Here is a 24,279-nt window from a genome sequence, read left to right on the forward strand (position 1 = left end):
TAAATATACAGAAAATTGAAATCAAGAGTGAAAAGTTGAGCAAGTTCCCATTAAGATTCTGAATAAAATCACCTGCTATCACCAATTCCACTCAGCACTGGAGGTCTAGGCTAGTAAGGCAAGAAAGACAAGTGTGAGGATTAGCGAAGAAATAAAAGAATTTGAAAAGAATAATGCAGTCATTAATTACAGATGATATGATTGTTGCTGTAAAACTCATAGAAGAAACTCAATTAAATTATTAGAGTTCATAAAAGTCTTTAGGAAATTTTCTGGCTTAAAAAAATCACTTGAATTTCTGAATGCCAGCAAAAAAACAGAATAAAAACATTTTAGTAATATTCTTCATAATAGTGTTTAGAAATAAATCCAAAGAAGTGCAAGAACTTTGTGAAGAGATCATCAAGCTTTATTGAAGGGCAGCAAAGAAGACGTAAATAAATGGAGAGAAGACATAGCATGATCATTGGTTTGAAGACTCAATATTGTAAGGATGCCAATTCTTCCCAAACTAATCTATGGCTTCAATTCAATCCCAAACAACATACCATAGGTTTTTGTTTCTGAAATTTGACAGGCCAGTTCTAAAATTAAAGTGGAAGAACAAAGGGCAAAGAATAGCCCAGCCATTCCTGAAGAAGATGAACAACATAGGAGACGTGCCTTGACAGATTATCAAGGACTATTATAAAGTTGTAGTAATTAAGCAAGCATAGTATTAGCATAGGAAGAGACAGAATGACAAATGAAATAGTTTGGAGCATCCAGAAACAGATACGGAAATACTAAGAAATTTGAATTTGACAGAACTAGTTGTGTGTCCCATTGAAGAAATGGCAGACGTTATAATAAAGGGTGCCAAGGAATTGACCATCTGTGAGGTGGGGGGGAATTGCACCCTTATCTCACACCATATGCAAAACAAATTATCTTAGGTAAATTAAAATTTTAAACAGACAAAAATTGTAAACTTTTTACATAAAGTAGAAGAGTCTCTCTATATATTAATAAATATCCAAACATAAAGGTTGAATAATTTGACTCTATTAAAATCAAGAATTCCTGTTTATCAAAAGACGTACATGAGTGAACAGGAAAACCACCAAGTGGGACAAGATTTTTACACTCACACACACACACAATCCACAAATGAGTAATGTTCTGAAAATATAAAGAATTTGTACAAACCAGCGAGTGGAATGATAGTTAGCAGAGGCTGAGAAGCAGGGAGGGATAAAGAGAGGTTGGTTAATGAGTACAAACATATAGGTAGAATAAGTTCCAGTGTTCAAAAGCATAGCAGGGTAACTAGAGTTAACAATGATTTATTGTATATTTCAAAATAGTTAGAAGATTTTAAATGTTTTCAACATAAAGAAATGATAAATGTTTGAGGTTATGGCTATGCTAGTGACCCTGAATTGATCATTTACACATTGTATGCATGTATCAAAATATCACATGCACTGTATAAATATGACCATATTTTTTACCAGTAAAATATTTTTTAAAGAATTTCTGTAAATCAGTAAGTAGAAAAATAGGCAGAAGTCTTCACAGGAATATCACAGAAGAGTAAATCTGAATGGTCAATAATTATAATAAAATATGCTTAAGCTCAATCACAATGAAATATTTCATATCCATAAAATTGACAAAATTTAAAAATCTAGCTATATTAAGTTTTGCTGACCATGTGGATCAACTGGAATTCTATTTTATATTTAGCAGTTTAAAAAAAATTAGTAAAGTTACTGTGGGAAGCAATTTGGTATTATCTAATATATTTGAAAAGAAATATGCTCTATGTTTTCTTTTTTTTTGAGACAGAGTCTCACTCTGTCGCCCAGGCTAGAGTGCCAGCACATCAGCCTAGCTCACAGCAACCTCAAACTCCTGGGCTTGAGCGATCCTCCTGCCTCAGCCTCCTGAGTAGCTGGGACTACAGGCATGTGCCACTATGCCCGGCTAATTTTTTCTATGTATTTTTAGTTGTTCAGCTAATTTCTTTCTATTTTTTTTGGTGGGGACGGGGTCTTGCTCTTGCTCAGGCTGTTCTCGAACTCCTGAGCTCAAACGATCTGCCCACCTCGGCCTCCCAGAGTGCTAGGATTACAGGCGTGAGCCACCGCGCCCGGCCACAAATATACTCTATGAGCCAACAATTTCATTCCTGTTTCCCAGAGAAAACTGTTACGTATGCTCACCAGAATGGAGAAGGTTTATAGTCATGGTGCACGTAAGAACAAAAACCTGGAAGTAACAAAAATGTCCATCAAAAGGAAACTCTACAGTAGTGAAAATGAATGGATAACAGCTACATTCAACAACATGATGACCCACAGGAATGAAGTATTAAGAAGAAAAAGCACATTGCAGAAGAATTTTTATAGTACACTTCCATTTGTAAGGCTCAAAATCATACAAAACTAAACAATATAATCCTTAGAGATATAAAAAATACAGTAAAAGTATAGAGAAAAGCAAAGGAATGATTATTCTAGAGGAAAGTGAAATAGATGGATTTATAAGGGGTTCACAGGGGACTTCAAAGATAGTGGTAACGTCCTTTTGCTCAAACCAAGTGCTAGGTATGTGGGTACTCATTACTCGGCTACTTTTTCATATCTAACACGATTTTAGAAAAGTTTCTCGTATCTAGTATTTGATAAATGCAAACTTTTCAATGGCATGTAGGAAAACGTCCCAACGCCTTACCTTGGCTATTAATTCATTCCAGATCTGGTCCCCTCCTAGTTTCCAGCCAAATCTCATCATAATTCTCTCCACATTTTTCCCCACCTTACATTCCTTATGGCAGTCATACTTGGCTTTTTTCATTTCCTTGAACATACAATGCTATTCACTTTGTCTGGAATATTCTTTCCACTTCTACTTGCCGGGTCAATGCCTCGTTTCCTCTGAGAAGCCTTCCATGAACATCCCAAGCTCCTTTCTTAGGTTAAGGGACCCTGCCCTGAGCTCCTACTGTAGCCTGTAGTTCCCTTAACATTACACTTAAACCCTTTCATGTTATTACTTCCTGTAATAGGCAGTATGCTTGGTGACAGCAAAGACCACAACTATCTTGTGCATTGTCATACATCTACCATGTAACCCAGTGCCCAGACATAAACAGTACCTGATAAATATTCCTTGTTTAATTAAAAAAAGCTTTTCATATTGGATAGATCTAATAGTTACAAAATAATTTCTTATATTGAGTCTGCTCCTCGTTCCTTGCAGGTTTACCTTTGGTCCCATTTGTGCCTGAACTGTATCATAAAGCAAGGTACACGGCAGGTGATTAAAACTGTAGGAGAACTGGCCCCGGGTCAAGAGTCAGGAGTGGTAACTTGTGGTACAGGGACTTATACTTTCCTGTCCTCTTCTAGCCATGATTCTTTATATGCAGTAAAATGGAATAATACATTTTTATGTTGTTTATTTCATAGAATCATTGAAAGATCATATACAAACAATGCAGATGTTAAAAACAATTATCAGGTAATTTGAATTCAAATTAAATCTTCTTTTGATATGTGTCTAAGGGAGTGGACAGCGTTTCTTTTAAATATTGTCCTATAACATGGCTGCACCATTTTTTTTTTTTGTAAAAATCTCTGATTTCTCTTTTTCTTCTGCGTATTGTAAATGTCAGTGAAAACTCAGTTCAGGAGTATGATACGAGGAACAATTTCCAAATCTAAAATTCTTGAACAAAGTTCTTCCTTTTTTCTGTCACGTATGGTTATTCAGGTCACAAATTTGTTTCTTGAGAAAATGAAGGCACTGTTTATTCTTCATGGGGGATTTCAACAGACCCAAAATGTTGAAATTATATTAGTAACATGGCATGGTTTGCCACGCATGAAGTACTAATCCAACGTCCTGTCTTGCTTGACCGTAGCTTTTATTGTCTTCGTATGTCTTGATCAGCCTTTTTCTTTCCGGAACTTCTCCAAAGACCCCCTTCATGTCCTCACCCTCCTTCTCTGAGGTGATGACCCTTCACTGGACTCCTGGTGTTTCTCTCTTTGGACATATTTTTGTAAAACCACCTCTTTTCCTGAGCCCTATTTTTCCTTTCCAGTTAAACAACCCCTCTCCTTTCCAGCCTTTTAAATGTCACCTTTTGGATTCTACTTGTCAGCTGGATCAACAGAATGACAAACCCATGAACTTCCAGAAAGAAGCTAATGGAATGAAACCACCTCCCCATACGGGAATTGTAGATAACATTTCTAACTTTTTCTGATACATGTGCAACATTTTTGTTGTATGAAAAGCAATGAAATAGGACTAAAAGTCCCAACTCGAAAAGACTGAATGAAAAGTCCTCAGTCTTGGAACACTGAAAAAAATATCAAAGAAAAAGATGAAAATCTATTTAGAGCTTAATTTGTTAATTCAATCAGTTCATACACTCATTCGGGACATATTTATTGACTGACCACTATACACCAGGCCTTATTCCAGAGGCTAGAGATACAACAAAATAGGTGATGGTCTGAGTTCACTGACATACCTTCCAGAAAGAGGGGAAGACAGGGAAACACATAACCAAATAAGCATGTATCACCTTTATAGTTTGCGCCCCAAAACTGCAGAAACTTTTGACAAAGGTAATAAAATAAATATTCTTAATGAAAGTACATATTTATCAATCAGCAAGCATTCCATTCTGGTGATACTTTCAGAATTTAAGAGAAAATATCTTCCAAATGATTTCATTCCCAGAGAAAACATTAGTCTTTGAATTTGCATGTCACCCCAGAGCCACATTTTAAAAACACATTTATTCACAAATTGATTGTCTTCATTTTACCAGTAAGTGATTTTATTTTTTCTTTTAGGATATTTCGACTGGGTACTTCATGGTCCACATTATTCCAAAGTTAAAGCTATTCTCATGTTGTAAGGAAAGGCACCTCTGGAAGTTGTGTTAACTCTTATGGTACACTAGAGTGCCGTTTAATACACCAAACCAATACTATTCAGGAACCTTAGACAGTCCCTTACACACCTGGGAAATTTGATTCAGCACCAGTACTATTGTTTTAGAATACTTCCCTAAAGGAAACATTTTCTCCAGGTAATGAAAAATACCTTGAAAAGAAAGAGAGCTTTCAAAATTTGAGAAAGTGCTCTGAGGGAGATATGCAACAAATGACTATTGAGAATCTTATCACTGGAGTTACAATTTTGCTCCAGCATTTTACGGCAGGAAGTGAAAGGCTGGCTGAGAGATGGGAGAATGCTGTCCATCAAGTGTCTGTCAAATTATCCACTGAAAAGGTCATTCCAATGACAATTATTCTTCTAGCTGCTATCACATTAGGAATTTTTGCCAAAGAGATTTTTAAAACTCCACAGAACAGACTGAGAAACTTTGAACAATCTCCACCTGTAAATCTAAAAATCAGTGCAGAATGCTAATAGGCATATATGATAATATTAACTGCATGCTTTAGAAATATGAAGTTGCTAAAGATAATAAATAATTGTTGGATGATTTCTTCTTACTCAGAAATAGCTGAGCCCTACACAAAAAGGAATGTCACCATTTGAGGGGTTTATGTTTAGTTTGACGTATTACAAAACTGGATTTAAGAGCTCAAGGAGAGGTTATGATTTACTGATTATGACAAATTAATAATTGCCAATGCTGAGATAAATCACAGCTTAAGGTTGATTTGTTCTGTCCATATACTTCATAGTTCTGTAGATATGTTTTAAAGAAGGATGACTTGAAAGCTTATTTTGATACTGTTATTCCCTGTGCACTTTTGACACAATTGTTGACTTACATACCTACAGGTCCTGAGGTTTCCTTTCAGTCAGCAATGGCCCCACACAGGGCTAAATAAAATAATCCAGTTAAAAGATGACACAGATCTGCCACACCCAAGACGGTCTCTAGCATAGGGCCCAATTAAGCCTGTTTCAATACAATTCAGATGCTTCCACTCCTCTCCTCCTTTGTCTACTTCTTACACACCTTCCAGATCCTGCCAGATCTTCCCTGCAAATGAAGCCAGCTCCCTCCATCCATTTTGTCAAATTCCAGCCATGTTCATGTTTGTGGTGCAGGGCAAAAACAAAAACATTGTGAAATTTCCTTCTCTTTGTTTTTGCAGCAAATTCTTAGTGAACTGTAGGTTTTCTTGAGTTCACACACATTCTAATAGATACATATAAGAAATTCCCGTCTTTAATATCAATAGTATCCACTCCACCACTTAAGCTTTTAGTCTTCGTGTCCAAGTTGATATAGATTATAATTCCTTAGATGAGCATTAGGAGTTCACTAATTTTTCTGTTTGGGCTTTAATACATAATGTTTAAGTTTTTTTTTTTTAATTTTTTTTCGAGAGACAGTCTCGCTGTCATAATGCATAATTTTTAAAGGAAGGAAAGTAGAGAAAGATGGCGAAAGGGAGGGAAGAAAAAAGAGGAAGGAAGAAGGTTGTAAGAAAAGAAGGGAAAAGCAAAAAAGGAAAGGGAAGAAGGAAGAGAAAGGAGAAAGGGAGAGGAGAGAAGGAGGGAGGCTAAGAGGAGCCTTTAACCTGGTAACTTACAATATTACCATTGAATTTAGGGCAATGCCTTACAACCATTATTAGATGTGCCAAATGTGACAGAGAAGATTTTGTAAGGGTCAGAGCTGTATTGAATGATTTGTTTGAACACTTGGTGAATTAAGACACACTGAAGTCATCTGGGGTGGGGGTGGAACAAAGGTGAGCAGTCATTCTCTCCCCTGAGGATCATTCCATGCCTCCTTTACATTCCTTCTGCCGGACTTTAGCTCAGTAGTTACACAGGGCTCTCAGTTTGTATCCACACCATTAAACTCATTTAAGTGCCTAAAGTGGTGGAAAGGAGGATTCCAGTCTCAGACATACAAGGCAGAAATGGTTCTTTTCTTCCTAACCACGTCTTCTCCATATCCTGCTACTGAATTAAACCCTTCCCAGAATAACTGACAACTCACACATCCAGTAATATCTCTTTGTGGTTTATCTGTTACACACACATTTACCTTTAATATTAATGTTATATATATTAAGTACAAAAGGGAAACTTCTATTTCTCCTAGGGGCCCTGGCTATCGCTGATCTATATTTGAAACTCCATGAAATCATTTTGCCAAATTTCCCCTTGTGTGTTTCCCCATCCTAAATCCATTCCATCCTCAATATGAAACTCCAACAATTTCAGTGACAAAGCAGCAGCATTTACACATCCAAACTATATGTCAACACTATTTTGATGATTCTCAACCTACTAATGAGAAGACTGAAAAATTTGGCTAGTATGAATGTTTTAACAAAGATCTATTAATATTTTGTCAAATAATGTAAATTGAGTCCTTTTAAAGAGGAATGTATCTTTTATTATAATTGTCTTGCTAATTTGATCACTAAATTATAACTATAATAAAAATTTTCTCAGATTTTGAAAATTGTTTTATAATTCTGATTTAGGTGCTTTATATGTATGGGGCAGCAAAACTCCACCTCCATTCTCTCAGGATCTAGCTGGATCTGAGAATTCAATTGACATAGGGCAGATCAACAGGAGAAAAGCATAAACATTTATTTACTACAAGTTTTACATGCATGAGAGCCCTCATAAGGAAGTAAAGACTCAAGAAAGCAGTTTAGAGCTAGTTATTTATATACTGAATTGGACAAAGAATAGTAATTTGCAACTATTTAGTTGCAAAAATGCAACTAAAATATGTGGGAAGGCTTAAAAGGTAAGAGTTATTTTAACAAGATCTGTGCAGAATTCTCCTGGTTTCAGCTTTTCTTCCTGAAAATAAGGATGTTGTATCTTTCTCATATTAGGAGGGCATCTTTCACATGGGAATTTTACCTTCAGCTTTTAAGGAACAGCATGAAGGTCAGAGTGATCTTTCTATACCTATTGTTTTTCAAGTGCCTTTAACTTAAATAGTCAATATGCCAGGGTGGTGTATTTGTAACTCCTTCACGGGTAATAAAATGGCTGAATATTTTCTCCACCCAGGCTGAATTACCTCCTCTGAATTATCAACTAAATTCATTGGTAGAATTTAATAATAACAAATTTTGTTTTATTACTTTCCTTAAAGAGAACTATCTCTTCCCCCTGCCATATGCATGCACATTTTTGGATGCATTCTTTACTAAATCCTCAGTCTGAAACGTTATGAGGATCAATTCAAAATGTACACTCAGTTGGTTAAAACCACAGTAAAGATTTCACAACTGTATTTCCTCAAGATTTAACACCACCAATATTTATTTCAGGATGAAACTACCAAATAAGGAAATTCTTTCAAAATGTCTAAAATCTATCAGGTCCAACCACCAGCTGGATAACCAAAATTGCATTGGCTGAACCAATATTTCACAATATCAACCCTTTCAGCTTCAAGTCACTGTGCTAAGAAAATACCAGTAACAACCTCCCCAAAAATACTCAAGCTGTGCCTATTTACACTAAATCAGGTAGAAAATGGAAGCAATTATCCACATCGTCCAGGAAAACCAAGACAAAGGGTACCCTGATTATTTGTCTACCTTAGGTCTGCAGTCCCCAATCCCAGGCCAGGAGGACTAGTACAACAGCAGGAGGTGACTGGTGTGGGTGGGCAAGTGAGCTTCATCTGTATTTATAGTCTCTCCCCATCGCTCATATCACCATCTGAGCTCTGCTTCCTGTCAGATCAGCGGTGGCATTAGATTCTGCATTACGGTGAGTTGTAGAATTATTTCACTCTATATTACAATGTAATAATAATAGAAATAATAGAAATAAACTGCACAATAAATGTAATGTGCTTGAATCACCCCAAAACCACCCCCTACCCTCAGTCCATGGAAAAATTGTGTCTTCCATGAAACTAGTCCCTGGTTCCAAAAAGGCTAGGGACCACTACCTTAGGTGAAATATTTTTAGTTGTTCAAGATTTAGGTAATTACATTCGTTCTCCTTTCAAGCATATGCAATTTGAAATATTTCTCTCAAGTAAATTCAGACAAACAAAAAGACAAGCCCTACAGAGTATATTTCAAATTCATAAAACAGATTTTCATTAGATATAATGGATAATTCCTTTTTAGGTTTATACCAAATTTAAGCCCTAAATAAATGCAGTCTTTTTAATACTGAGTTGTTATACATCATCTAGGGGCAATGATATAGCTCTTCACTCATTTAAATAAGACTTAATTAGAATTTTTTTTTCCAGTTTTGGCATATACCTAATAAACATTTTTAAGCTTGACCTTATAGATTGTGAGTGGTGGAGTGAGTTGGTACTGGTGTGAAATATGAGTTAGCATTTTAATGACATTGCAGAATAATTTGAAGGGTACATTGTTTCATGGATTTCTGGAGCAAAAGGGAAACCTATCATCACTTTGAACTGGCAGCTAAGACACTGCCCAAGCCCCTGTTCTTGCGTGCTTAATTGGGGTAGATTTGGGGAAACTGCACAGCCGTGTTCTGAGCTGGCCACCATCACATTCATTCCTGAGCCACATGACTTGGTCTGGAGTTAAAGAGGGTGAGCAGTTCCTCCAAGCCATTCCTCACCAAATTTAATTTGCCAAATTTTGTAAATGATTTGTCTTTTAAAAATTTAATTAGAGTGGTTTCAAGGTTCTCTAATAATGTCACTCTCATGTGTCCTAATGTGCCCCATTGAAAATGTTATCTTACAAACAATTCATACTGTTGTAATAATTTAAACCATGTAGAAGGAAATAAAAAGTAAAACAATCTAAAATTCTCCTTTCTTCCTTCCACTCAAAGGCTCAACTTCTCAGAAGTCTTTTATAACACTTCTATTTTTGACACTTTGGTGGCTAATAATATAACTCTAAGATTATATATGTACATACATACACATACATCTGCTTTGATTTTTCTGAACTTTGAATAGCATTGATAGACTCCCTGCTACCAAGGATAAGGAATTTTCCTCATTTATAATTCCTTTCCTCTATTCTCCAACCAATCTGCACTACTCATTCCCCCACCCTCTTCAAATGTTTGTTCAAATGGAACCCCATCCTCATCATCAGACAGCCCATATCCCTTACCCTGTTTCACTGTTCTCCCAAAACTCTTACCACTTTCTAACATACTACATAAAAAACTAATTTTGTTTACTGCTTGTCTCCTCCCACTAGTATGTATACTAAATGAAGAGTAGAAAGTTTTTGTAATTTTTTGTTGTTTACTGCTATATTCCCAGCACCTACGAAAATGCCTCACATATAGTTAAGTGATCAATATTTAATGAATATATTTTAGATTGTCATTTTTATTTTTTTAATAGCCACACCTGCTTGACTCACCAAATTCATCCAGAGATCGATTTCATTCACCCTATTGCAGAAAACATGGAAATTAACATCCCTACACATTCTATTTTGGGAGATTCTTCTATGGTTTTGTTGCTATTGTTTTAGTAGTTAGTTCAATCTCATTCTTGCAAAGTATTCCACTGTATGAATATACCACAATTTATTATTTTACCCATTGATGGGCATTTAGGTTGTTTCCAATATGGGACTAAAATGAATAGAGATGCTGTTATGTTATTCGATGAATATATGCTTTCTGCTGAGAATTGCCTATATTACCAAAGACTGGAATAGCAGAGTCATAGGACATGTATAGTTTCATTTTTAGCAGATACTGTTAAACAATTTTCCAAAAAATGTAGGAGAGATTCAGTTACTTCACAGCATCAACAACTGGTATTTTCTTTTTCATTTTAGTAATTTGTAATGAATTGGTACTGGTCTTGCATTAAACAAAAATTAACCATTTTTTCTTTTGGATTTCAAATTTATAGAAAAGTTTCAAAGATAGTACAAAAAGTGTCAAGTTTCCCCTATGTTGACATCTTACATAAGTTATGTCAAAACTAATAAGTTAGCACTGGTGCATTATTATTAACAAAGCTACAGATTTAATCGGATTTCACCAATTTTTCCACAAATGTTCTTTTCTGTTCCAGGATCCAATTTAGGGTACCATGTTGTATTTTGTATCTAGTCATAATGTCCTCTTAGTTTCCTCTGGTATGGGAATTTCTCAGTCTTTCCTGGTTGTTCATGACCTTGGCAGTTGTGAAGATGACTGGTCAGGTATTTTGTAGAATGTCCCTCAATTTGGGCTTATCTGATGTTTTCATCATGATTAGCCTGGGGTTATGGATTTTGGGGAAGAATACAACTGAGGTGAAATGCCCCACTCATCACATCATTACCAGGGCACATGACATCAGCTAACTTATGCCTGGTGATGATAATCTTGACCACTTGGTTTAGGTAGTGTTTGCCAGGTTTTTCCACTGTAAATTCACTATTTTTTTTCCCCCAATATTCTATTCTTTGGAAGTGAATCAAGTCCAGGCCATACTCAAGGAGGAAGAAATATTTGTGTATATATTATTTGAAACTCTTCTATAAGTATTATTTATCACCCCACAACTACATTTATTAAAGCAATCATTTATATCAGTATGGACTCATACATATTTTCTTTATATGTTGGGTTATAAACCAGTGCTACATTGTTTATTTTGCTGCTCAAATTTGAAAGTGGTTTTAATGTGCCTTTCTGTCATGATTAATGAAATTGAACACCTTTTTATATATTTACTGGCCATTTAAATATCTTTTTTTATTAAGTACCTGTTAGAGTTCTTTTCTTTCTGTTGAGTTGGATGCTTTTATGACTTGAGAGTTCTTTACATACCCTAGATATGGCCCTTTCTCAGATATATGTATCAAAATTTCTTCTCAGAGTCTATGGTTTTTCTTTTCATTCTTTTAATGGACAGAAGTTCTTTATTTAACATAATCCAATTTATCGAAATTTTTCCTATGGGTAGAACTTTTTGTGTCCTGTTTGAGAAACAAGCCTAACTCCCCAGTTATGCAGATATTCCTATACATTGCCTTTCTTTTTAATTCCTTTGCATTTAGATTTATAATCAGTCTAGCACTGATTTTTGTATATGGTATGAGGTAGGGATTATGATTCATTTTCTTTCTCTATATTGAATTGCACAGCAGTACCAAACATGACAATCCAAATGACTGTATCTGTGAAGTGCTATTGCTAGAATTTTTTTAAACACCCTCCTCACTGCCCCCTATTGCTAGAATTTGTATTCCATTGTTATGTCCTTGTGCCAAAACTACACTGAATTTCTGTAACTGTATAAATATTGACATCTCATAAGGCAGTTTCCTCCAACTTTTTTGTTCATCTTTAAAACCGTCTTGTCGATTCTACTCCAGCCTTATCTTCTGAGGAGTTGTTTTTCATTTAATGTGTGGTGAGTGGTGTTTATCCATTCATACTCCTGAATATAAGTGAATATACATGTACTCACTTGAGTAAGAAACAGTAGCTTCAGTTACTTCTGCCAATACATGGGTCTTTCCTGAACAAATCTCTCCTCTGAATTAGGTGGTTGATATGATAAAGCATGTTCATTGACAGGTCTCATTTTAATAAGCATACACAGGAAGCAGGTAGGCAGGCTGTCCACCTCCACCCCAGGCCACCTTTCAATGCCAAAAGGAGGAAAGCTTTACTTTAGGGCAGTCTGAAGACTGAGTCATCTGTTAATCTGATTTTATTCACTTTCCATTTTCTCCTCCTCCCATTTCAGTGATTTTATTAATCTATCTCACCCTCCTTCATTTTTACATTAAAACTGTCATTTTCATGAATATTGGGAAAGGAGGAAACAAAAAAAGAAGTACATTCAATCCATTTTTTGCAAACTGAAAGCTGATAACCTTTACTCATTTAGACACAAAGGTGGTGGGTTTATAGTCAGCACAATGGGAACATTACATAAAGGTGGGGACTACCATGGTGATGGACTGGGCATATTCATACCACAGATGTCATGTCTGGATTAAAAAAAGAAAAAGGACAAGAACTTTGGCACTGAATTATGAACACCTTGAGGGAAACACTGTATTTTACTAATTTTTATATTGCAATAATAAAGAAGCTTCATGCCTAATAGATGATAATCAACTGTTTGCTAATTTTAAAAGCCTATTGATCTGTATCAGCACCATAGAAAAAACTCACCTCAGAGACACACAGACTAGATATTTGTCATGATTATTCTCCAGGGCTACTCCCCAGGCTTCCAGCTCTGTTCTGGCCCCCTGGAGGCTGCCTTTTAATTCAGAGGCTCAGTGCATTTTCCCTCTGGCTGCCTCCTGAGTTTGGTCATCAGGAAAGAGCAGCAGGAGATCAGGGGGCTGGAAGAGGGGGATATTGGGGTGTTTATCCACTCTGCTCTCTCTCCACCAGCTCCAGCTTGGAACGTGGCTGTGCTTGACACTCTTAGGTCGCAGGTTCTGATGCTGCAAGGGCCTCTCCCCTACATCTGCAGCTCTCACCAGATTGGTAAAAAAATTTCTCCCCTTTCAGGCCTTGGCTGGTAAGGGCTCCCCACTCATTTCAGAACTCGGATGGCTCGCTTTCATAAATATCTGTAGTCTCTCTATTAAATGCTTTTCAGTTACACCTGTGAGTGTGTCATCTGTTTCCTGTTGGCGCCCAGGCTGATACAGTATTTGAGTTCAGTCGGGGGAGTGGAACAACATTAAGAACAAATTCCTACTCCCTTGTGTAAAGGTACTGTCAAACACAGACAGCATGCACTTACAGATAGCGAAAGAAAATTCTTACGAACCATATGCCGAATCAGGGTGAGGACATAAAAGTAAATACTTGAGTTCAATAAAGATAAAAAGGATCAAAGCAATCACCCTGCTACAAATCTCTAAAAACAAGCTCAAAGGTATTATTTTAAACCTTTGCAGCAATTACACTATTCTGATTAATGTCCCTGGCTACTGTTTTGGCTTCAATAAACCATTTTGTCATTTATCTTGTAAGCTTGAAGAAAAACAAAAATTTCGTTTTATGATTGAGGAGAAGGCATAAGATGACCAAAATCTAAATTGGTTTCATAAGTTGAAAGTGGGAAATAGAGCAAAGGACCAGATCAAACTATTAATTGTATAAACAAAAGATTTAATATCTTTTCTTTCAAATGATCGATAATAAATATAATGATGAAAATAATAGTGACTGGTAGTTATATAACACCTACTGTGTGGCAGGCTCTATTAAGTATTTCACATTTACATATACATATGAATGTTCCTGTTGCTCATAATAATCCAATGAAGCCATTACTAATATTATCCTTGTTTTACGGATGAGGAAACAGACACAGTGAGGTTAAGTAACTTGCCTAAAATCACACAGCTTTTAAGTAGCAGAGCCATATTTGATCCAGGCAGTCTTGCTCCAGGGCTTGTGCTCTTCACTATACTGCTGAACAGTAAATATGTAATGTTATATAATCTATGTGTTTCTCCATCCCTTATTTCTTTCGGAAATAATGCCTTGCCTACTTGCTTCAACAAGATAATCAGGGAAAAGATGAAGTAAAATATTTTGAGTATTGAGAAAAAAGCTTAATTTTAAGAAGACATGAATTCTATATAAAAATTGTGCCTAACTTCATATAACTCCTCACCTTTTTGTAATGACAGAACATTATGATAAAGTTGGTGACAACTTCAAAACAAATGTTAAACATTTAAAAAAAAATAAGACAATAGGCAGTCAAGGAAGGTCCTCTAAAGAAAATTAATTTTTAAGTAAGTTTTTGAAGGTGATGAATTTTCTGAAAAGGGGAAAAGACACAAAATTCATGCTCCAAACTTCTTAAAGGACCGTCTTCTAAGATGGTCAAACTGCTCCTTCTCAATCCATCCTGTAATGTAGAGGAGTTCACATATAGGACAATCATGTTTAAACAATTTAGACATCCAACTGGAAAATGGTGTTTTGAGACTGAAGAACAGAGAGACTGAAAATGAAATTTGCTTACACCTCTTGATATCAGGCAAATAAATTAGGCTGAGGTACAGCCAACAGCTTTGGAGAAGGAAAGATCACCTTTGGGTGTCCCATTAGTAATTTATATAGTGCTCAGTGAAAAGGAAATAAGGAATAGGTCCAGACACCTAATTCCTGTCTAGGCACAACAAATTTTTCTGAACAGTATGCTCTCCAAACTCATCTGGGTAGAAGTCTCATCTCTAAATTCACTGTATAGAATTGAAAGAGTGCACTTAACTTGAGTGTCTTCATGGAGAAGGATTGATGAATGGATGCATGGACAGACAGGTAACCAATTAGGTCCCTGAAACCCTCATTTGGGCAGTAGAGGGCATTATTGGTGGTGGTGGGAGAAAGACTTGGGATCTTAGTTATTTTTTATTGCCTAATAGAAGATAAAATTAACACTGTAAACTAGAGAGTTAATAAAGACTGGAGAATCACAAATAGGTTAAAAACTTGAAGTTTTATTATATCCTTGTACTCTCTCTCCATCAACTGAAGACCCAAATAAAAGACACCCAATTAAATAAGCTATGGAGAGATATCACAGATACCTAATGGCACACACATGAAGAATTTGTGAGCATCTGAAAAATAAGGTATGATCTTTTTCAACTACAATGTTTTGTAATTGTATACTCTATTATTATAACAGTTACATATTATAAAAATGGAATCCTAACCAAGTGAAGAGACTCACCTAGCAATTTATTTTCAGTCAACTAGATTGCAAACTGCTTAGGAATGAGTTTATGACTTGTGTTACTTTATATTCCTCTGGTAGCCCAGCATAGTGCTTTTCATCTATGGGGCCATCAATAAATAATTATTGATTAACTGAAGTTAGTGACAGGCACATCACCATCTTCTCTAGCATTGACATCAGATACACTGATTTCCATAGCTATGTTCTTAAGCCTAGTCATCCAAAGAGAGCAGATGTTAGCCACGCAAATGCTGAGCTCTCTGCCTAAGGGCAGTTAACTATAACACCAAACTAAAGTTGTGAGGTCAAAGGACATTATTCCTGAACTGTGACTAAAATAAGAAGTTTGCCTCATGCTTTCAGATCTCTGGGGTAGAAAGTCTATTTATTTTAAAAACACAAGTAGAGTTTAATTGATCATCACAATCACATAGAACCAGATGACACAAAGCCATTCAGTTTGCTGCTATCTGTTCCATTGTTTAGTACAAGTAGTACAAAAAGATATAGAAATGTCATTCTTTCCAATACTTTAAAAATATGGACATTGAATATTTTAGTCAATATTATCTTAAAACACCTAATACAAGTGTTATGATTTTAAGTAGGTTGTGGTAAGGCAAAACTTCTCATGTTGCTTGATCACACCATATTCTGCATACGTGCATTAAGTAACCACAGCCAAGCCTTCCATATAAACAGAAAGAAAATAAGACGTACCACATAATTTCCTTTCCTCTAATTTTACACACTGAAAAAAATATAAAGTTCCAAATTTCTTCCATCTGTAAAGGAGTTTGAGGAGTTTAATATAGAGTCTCATATTCATACAGAACAGTAATCAGGATTTAATCTGGTATTTTTTTAGAAGGTTACCTGTATTTTGTGATTGCTATCAAAACTGTCCCATTAAGCCAATGAGTAACCAGAATGAGCTCCATTTTCTGTGTACCACATGATGGATGCATTGTTTCAAAGATAAACTGACAGGGTGTGGTAGTGATATCTGTAAGGTCTTAGTCTTTTATCTGGAAAACATTAAAAAAGGGTAAACAAAAGAGAGATAGCTTTTCTTATGGCAGTTGCTAAGCAGAGGCTGTCACCTTTCCTTATCACTTTGGGATGTGAGAATGAACAGATCAAGCTGTTTCAGTATTTCTTACTTTCACTGGGCCAAATCAAGATCTTAGTAAAATTTCAAATAGGGTACAGAAAAAGGAAATAACCAAATGTATGCACATTGGGGCATAATTCATCATATGGCTTTATCAGATAAAGCAAATGAGAAAATTCTGAGCCAGTCATAAAAGCGTGTCCAACTCTGAGTGACTTGTCCTTAAGATGGATCTTCTGTAAATAATTAAATTAGTGGATTTTTTTTTTTTTTTTGCCTGCCCATCTGGGTGGAAAGAAAAAAAAATCACACACAGAAGAAAACATTTCAAAGGCTTAACCTTATATTTACTTTGTCAGTGCAAAAGGGGCTTTATCATATATTAAATCGTTAAGACAGACTGCTGAATTTCAAACTGCAAAAGAAAATCAGCATGGTTATTATAAATAATTTGTTTAGGTGTGATTAGGAATTTGTAAGAGAATGTAATAATCTATTTTTATGGCGACAAAGATTAATATGTTTGAATAAAAATCTGACTCACATCTCCAACAAATTTTTAATAAAGATAAGTAATTTAAAGGCATTTTGTAACAGACATGTTAAACCCTACTAGGCTCTGAAAAGCAGCATTTATATTTCGAGAACAGAGGGCAATTCTGCTTGGTTGTGTCTCAGCTGCCTCAGTGTACCTGAAACAGGAGAGAGAGAGTTGGGGATGGGCTACAAGGCAGGAAGATGGGGGCTGTCATGGCGGGGGGGGGGAGGAAGAAGAGGCCATAGGTGCATGTTTTTTTTTTTTCCTTCTTTTCTTAAAAGGACAAACTGCAAGTCATTTTATCAGTGGTCCAGGGAACTACAAGAAGCCGAATATGACAGCAGCGCTGAAAATATTTTCACTGCTTAGGGACTAGGCCTCTGCAAACAGGGCTTCACTGGATCTACCATTAAAAGCAATCTGCAAGAGAGGCTTAAAAACCCAGGGGTCTCATATCAAGTGAACAGTAGGAAAGGTGACCTTTCATTCTGTTTGTTTATTAGAGGATCTGCAGACTCCGTCTCAGTGTGGGTCCAGCATTGGTAAGAGGCCAAAGGGGAGATGGTGAACTCTGTGTTTTTTTAGAGGTCACATAATCAACTTAGAAAATACAGCTGGAAGAGAACAAGAATGAAATGTTGATTTTTATGTACAATCTTACGTTTTTGGTTAAAGGGCTAAATGAAATGTAAATTTCATTTAATCATCTTCTATTTGAGTATGACCAACTTAGTACCAATTTAGGTACAGAATTTAGCCATTTGATACAGTACACAAAATTTTTAAAAAGAGACAAAAGGATAACTGAAGTAGGTAGAAAAAAATAAGATTAAACTACAAAGGTTAACTGGATATAAAACAGAAAAATAAAAACCGCAGTTTTGTACGATGGTAGTAATTTTTATTTTTCTGAAGTGTAACATTATATAATTTAATTAAATAATATCTCATTTAAAAGACATTTATAAGAATATAAAATGTTTTCAAACAAACCTCATTTTATTGTTATAAAATGGTATGAACTTATCAACTGACTATAAGGACTATATACACCAACCATTTATCTGCAAAAGGAGGAAATGCCAGGCATATTGAAAATTGCATATTTAAAATAGCGTTCATATTTGTACTTCACTTGATACAAACAAAATTACTTCTGTGTGGTAATTACCTTTTAATGTTTGTTAGAAGCTGCTTGTCTTTAGATATGGATTTTATTCTTCCATTTAACTAGTACCTCTGGCCCTTTTCCAAAGTATTAAATAATTTTTAAACATTCATTGAATAACCTGACATTTCCCCCCAAAGCAACTTTTCACTTACACTGAAAACAAAAACTAAAATAGCAAAAGCAAAACAACAATAACAAAAAAGAATGGTGCCCCAAATGGCTTAGAAATGCTGTCACCCCCTTAGTCCTGATTTAGCTACCATCATACTAGAAAGCATGCACACACTTTGTTGACTATATAGCTATGACTGATTGATGGTAGCCTTGCAAGGTTACCATAGCTAATTACAACATCATTCATCTAAGCCTGCATGGGAAAAAAAATACCAGACTCCCAGGAAAGAAAAAAGAAAAGCAAGAAAAGCTATTCTATAGCTGCTAACTTTATAATCTGCCTCAACAGGAACCAAATAGGATGAAACTCAATGACCAAATTATGACTTATGGATTCATCCAAGCAAATGACCTCAGTTCCTTCATAGTTTTAACTCTGGGTTTCACAGCCCACAGCGGAGAGCTCCCAAAGCAACGAAACCCTTGCATGCTTACGTGCTTTGTAGTCAGAATTCAAAGGCTCCATCGGAAGCACAAACCCACCCCGAGCTTTAGTTCTGCTATGTGTGTGGTGTGAGTGTGTTTGTCTAGGATCAGATGCCAATACTTAAACTCACATTACGGGCACAGCAGCTACTTACACACTGCAGCCTAATTAAAGGAATAAAATTCCCCCTTCTTTATGTTTTCCCGAAATCTGTGCCATAAAGGGATTTGGTTTCGTTAAAAATTGAGAAAAATGTTCCCATATGTTTCCTTTATGCAGTAAATTAGTCAAAATCAGATAGAAAATGGTCACAATTTTCAACAATAATCTATGACTACACAATATTTTCTAAGAACTACTGGAAATAAAGAGAAGGGAACTCAGTGCTTTGAAAATAATTACATTATAACAAATACACAATCATAATTTCCACTTCGGTTTTGAAGCAGCACAAACACACATGGAAACAATAAAGCATCTGAGGCACCTTTCAGCTTTCAAGTCTCAAAAACAAGAATCACTTTCAAATAGGAAGTCACTCATCTTCAAAGTTTAACACACAAGAGGAGAATAAAGCTAATACCACTTCAACTCCGAACTTTAATCAGATTGCTTTACATCAAGGTAATACAGATCACAAGAGTGGCAACAGCCAAGTTTAAAGTACTTTTCAGATCCCGAAACACTATTTAAATTACATCTCTAAAATAATTTAGCTTAAGAAATATTTTCCCATGGAAGCTCGAACCCAAAATTACAAATTTTAATCAAGAAGCACACAAATTATCAAAAGGTACAAAATAAGACTACTAGTTAATTGGGGCCATAAGAGGAAATCAACAGGGACATAGAATTGAATTCATACTCAGCTTGGTGTTAATCAAACACTCCTTGGACAGTCACAGCCCATTGGGGCCAGAAAGGCTTATTTCACAGATGAGGAAACTGTGGCCCAGGGAGATATGGGGGTGGCACATCAGTGAGTGGCCTAGATGGCCTTAGTCCTGAATATTCACTTCTGTAGAATGTGTCTGGATTTATTTTTTGTTTGGAAAAATTTGGTCCTGATAGAGAGAGGTAAATGGCCTGTCCAGGGCACACAGGTAGATCAAACGCAGATGGGTCTGGGACCAGCTCCATATGACTGGTTCTCAAGGGACAAAGACTGGGCTATGGCCACATCGCACCTTTGAGAGGACAGTAGAAGGTCAGATCATAAGGCAGCATAGGGACAGTCGGGGGGAAAGGGTACAAAAATATTCACATTATTTAAAAAAATATCACCCAGGGATCCCATTAGCATACTGCTTTTGCTAAAACTTTCCTCCAAACACACACACGCACACACGTGCAAGTGCAGACGTACACACATACAGGATGAGAAGACAGGAGCAAATCCATTTCTGAAACTTAAGATTTAAAAGAAATTTTCTCCACCTCAAGTTTTCTGGTCTCTTCGTTCCCTCATTAGCTTTTGATTTACAGCTATTCATAGTATCTATTTATTAATTTACACTCTATTTCAATTCCAAAAGGATATGAGGTGCTATTTTATCACATATAGTATTTAAAAGACATGGATAATTGAAATTACAATCAATCCAAAAAATGTCATGTAACTGAAAGAGCACTGTACTGTTCTCTAAACTGCCAAGAGATGTAGGTTCCAATTCTAGTTCTTTAACCAACTAGTTATTTTACTGGCTCTAAGCTTGTGTTTGCTCATTTGTAGGATAAATGTCAATTCCCTAGATAATCACTACTTATGAAATTCTGTGTATTTCTAGACCAGCATTTCACAAATCTGTTCTGAGGGGTACATAATTCTTTTAAGTGGAGGTAGGTTTCTTTGCTTTAGGACTTCTAAAAAGCACAGGGAATCTGTTTATAGCCTACTTAACAGGCTTCTGCATGCCTTTCCTCCCTGCTAGCATAGCCAATCCTATTTGTTCAGAGATGGAGCATGAACAAATTAGAATATCATCTAGAACTTCGGTGCTCAATAAATATTATTTACTAATTAACTACAATCAAACATTTGCTGAAGCCCTAAAACATGCTCATAAGAACCATAGGGTTCCACAGAGAAGACTTGGAAAATTCTTGAACTAGGTGGTTTCCAGGTATGCATGGAGTCTGTGAATATGATTCTTTGCAATAACACCGGCTGCTCTGGTCGACATGTCTCATTTTCTATATAGACTCTTAGGTTAGCAGTCTCTAGGCTGGATGGTAAAAGGCACTGGCCAATTTCAGAAACATGGAATCTTAAAGTGTTGATTTGCTAGTTAGGGCTGAGGCAGACCTCAGTCATCTAGCATTCCATTAGAAAATCCATCAGAAAATAAGTGGTAGGAAATAATTTAGATGAATGAAGTTGGAATTATGTGATTGCTCACTTGATTTTAAACTCCTCTTATGAATCGAAATTATATATTTCATTAGCTTATAGGTCATGAGACTAAACCTGTTTAGGTTGGTAGAAGTTCACCTTTGTAACTCTTCATTGTTGAGGGAAGAATTAATAAATATATTTATTGTACATTTACTATACTGTCTCAAAGACCCGGATAAGGCTTCACAAACAAGGTCGTATTTGAGCTTGGGCTTAAAAGGTGCATATGAGTTCATTAGGTAGAAGAGAGACAAAGGGGTGAGCCACGAAAAGAGAACAGTGCCTGAAAAGGCACAGAGATTCGGGGTAAAGTAGTAAATTTGGAATGGCAATTGGTTCATGATAGCTGCAAATTACGGTGACAGTGGACAAGTGGCCAGCGATAAAGTGGGGCAGAGAGGAAGCAGCTAGAGCATGAAGATCCTGGGAATATGAATCTTACGCATATTCTGTGCATACATATTTCATCCTGGAAGGTGAAGAAAGAATAGGACGGGGTCAACCGCTGGATGCATTATATGGGGAAGGTGGTTGTTGGGTTTTGACAGAATACGATTGATAGTTATCTTGAGTTTGAAAAAGAAATATGAAAATTATACTGAACATTGAGTATATTTTGATTTAAGATACCAGTAAAACAGCTACATTGTTGGTGATCAATATGATGTAATCATAAAAACATCTTGATTTCTAATATTTGTTAAATTGTGTCCGCTTAAGAACAGCATGTGAGCAGATAAGGATTAAATTCCCCAATTTCTTGAATGGGCTTTAAGAATACGAAGAGTGAGAATTAAGCCATGCTTCTCTGCCGTACCAGCCTGGGCAAATGAGCCCCATGATAAGCAGAACCAGTTCCGACGGCCTGGGGGAGCGGAGTGGGGAACAGAGATGGAGGGTGGGGCTCAGGGGTTGGCATTTTATGAGCACCCCCCAGGCATTATGAGGAATGCCTGGAACACAAGTGCCACTGCTCCTCAGACTGCCCCCTCCCATTCTTAGCAGGACCTCAGGGTGGGCCTGCCAGCACACCCAGGTCACATCCCAGAAGAGCATGAACACCGCACCCACTGCCCACCATATCCCTCCACCCTGAGGTGCCCAGCCCATTACCACATCCTGCCCTGGGGCCAGCAACAGGAAAACAGAATGGGCAGAGACCAGCGCTGGCTGTATTGCTTCCTTCTTTAACTTCCTTATCTGAAAAATCTGACAAATGTGTTTTTTTCTTTGCTTTTTAAGTTCCAGAAATGAAAATTACTCAATCTTCTGGAACCATGAAGGTGGGTAAGGGATGATTGTTTTTTTCCTCATTCATCCCGCCCAGATTCCTCCTGCTAATTCAGAGGAACCAGCTGCGTCAGCTTGCTAACGAGTTTGGACATGGTTCTTGCGGTGATGGGGAGCATTGAAGGTCGATAGGTAGGGGAGTTATATAATCAGATTCGTTATTCAGAAAGGCAACTCTGGCAACAGCAGGATTGGAGAAAGCAGACGCTGTAGAGAAGGAGGCCAGTCTGAGGCCTCTGCAACAGTCTGACTGATGCCCAAGCTCTGGACTGAAGCTGAAGAGCTGACCGAAGTGGAGGAGGTGGAAGAAAACAGAAATGATGCCAAGGTTTTAGGCTGAATGGCTGGAAAGCAACAATTACCAACCAAAAGGGAGCTAGTCTCATCATTTAATCTATGTTGCAAAGTAAAATGGGATCGTGAGCCACGGAGTTTAGCGTTTTCAGGCCTTTGGGATACATTCACAAAGTAAACCCCAGGAAAGTCAAATTGATTTACTGTCTTATGAATAGCCTATCAGAGGCAAGATGGCTAAATAGTTTCTGACACCAGAGCCAACAGGGCTTCAAATTCTGGCTCTGTCACCTAATAGCTGTGTGATTTTGGATGAGTTACTAACCCTCTCTGTGCTGATGCCTCAACTCTTAAAAAGAGGGAAATAATAAAACCCAACTAATTAAGTATTATGAGGCTTAAACAAGTCATTATGAATAAGGGATTTAGATTACTTAGTGCACTGCCTTCAGCTCAGTGCCTGGCATGTAGTCTCCATTTAAGAAATACTATTTTCTATCTCTATCTTATCAAAAATCAGTATTGAAGAAGTAGAAGTCCACTTTCAGAGAAGGGGAACCTCAGCTTATTTTTCATCTTGCATTACGTTGCTGCTAAGACAGTCCAACAAAGAAATTGTGAGAAATCTGAAGAAAATCAAACTTTTTTCCCTGACAAAACCCATACGAGAAAGGTAAAAATAAATTCCCAGGCACAAGGGTACCCTGAGGTTCAGCCATTTGAAGACCACAGTGCTTGCTTATAAATAGAATATTAAAACAAGCAAGAGCAATTTTCTCCTTTCGTCTTCCCTTATTGCCTAATTTTCCTCTCATACCATTTGCATAATGGATAAAAAGGCATCCATTATGCAAATGAACGATGGGGCTGCAAGGTTGCTGAAGCCACAAGCCTGGCTTCAGATGAAGAGAAACTGCCACAAAGCCCTCCGACATCCACGTTCCGGCAGACTGCTTCACTAGCTTGGTTCCAAAAGATAGAGAGAAAACCATGAGGGCCATAGGTCATTAATTTCCATTTGGTTTCTTTTAAAAGGGGCACTACAAATGCTTTTCAGAAAATCAGTACAAAATATGGATATTCAATATTATAGTATGTAAAAATTAACTTTTCAGTATATATTTTATTTCAAATGGGAAAAATGGGTACCATGTACAATTTTGACAATTTTAAGCATATGCTTTGCTCTAAAAAGAATAAGAT

The 24,279-nt window shown here is 36.6% G+C and overlaps 1 protein-coding gene across 1 annotated transcript in view; it reads right to left on the reverse strand.

Annotated features, from left to right (window-relative positions):
* The window catches only part of LOC105818884 (partitioning defective 3 homolog B-like), a gene marked incomplete at its 3' end in the record, with an annotated part of 167,617 nt that overhangs the window by 139,357 nt on the left and 3,981 nt on the right, over nt 1-24,279 (reverse strand). The window lies entirely within an intron of this gene.

This window comes from Propithecus coquereli, unplaced genomic scaffold (genome assembly GCF_000956105.1).
Source record: "Propithecus coquereli isolate 6110/MARCELLA unplaced genomic scaffold, Pcoq_1.0 Scaffold113, whole genome shotgun sequence".
NCBI classification, from domain to species: Eukaryota; Metazoa; Chordata; class Mammalia; order Primates; family Indriidae; genus Propithecus; species Propithecus coquereli.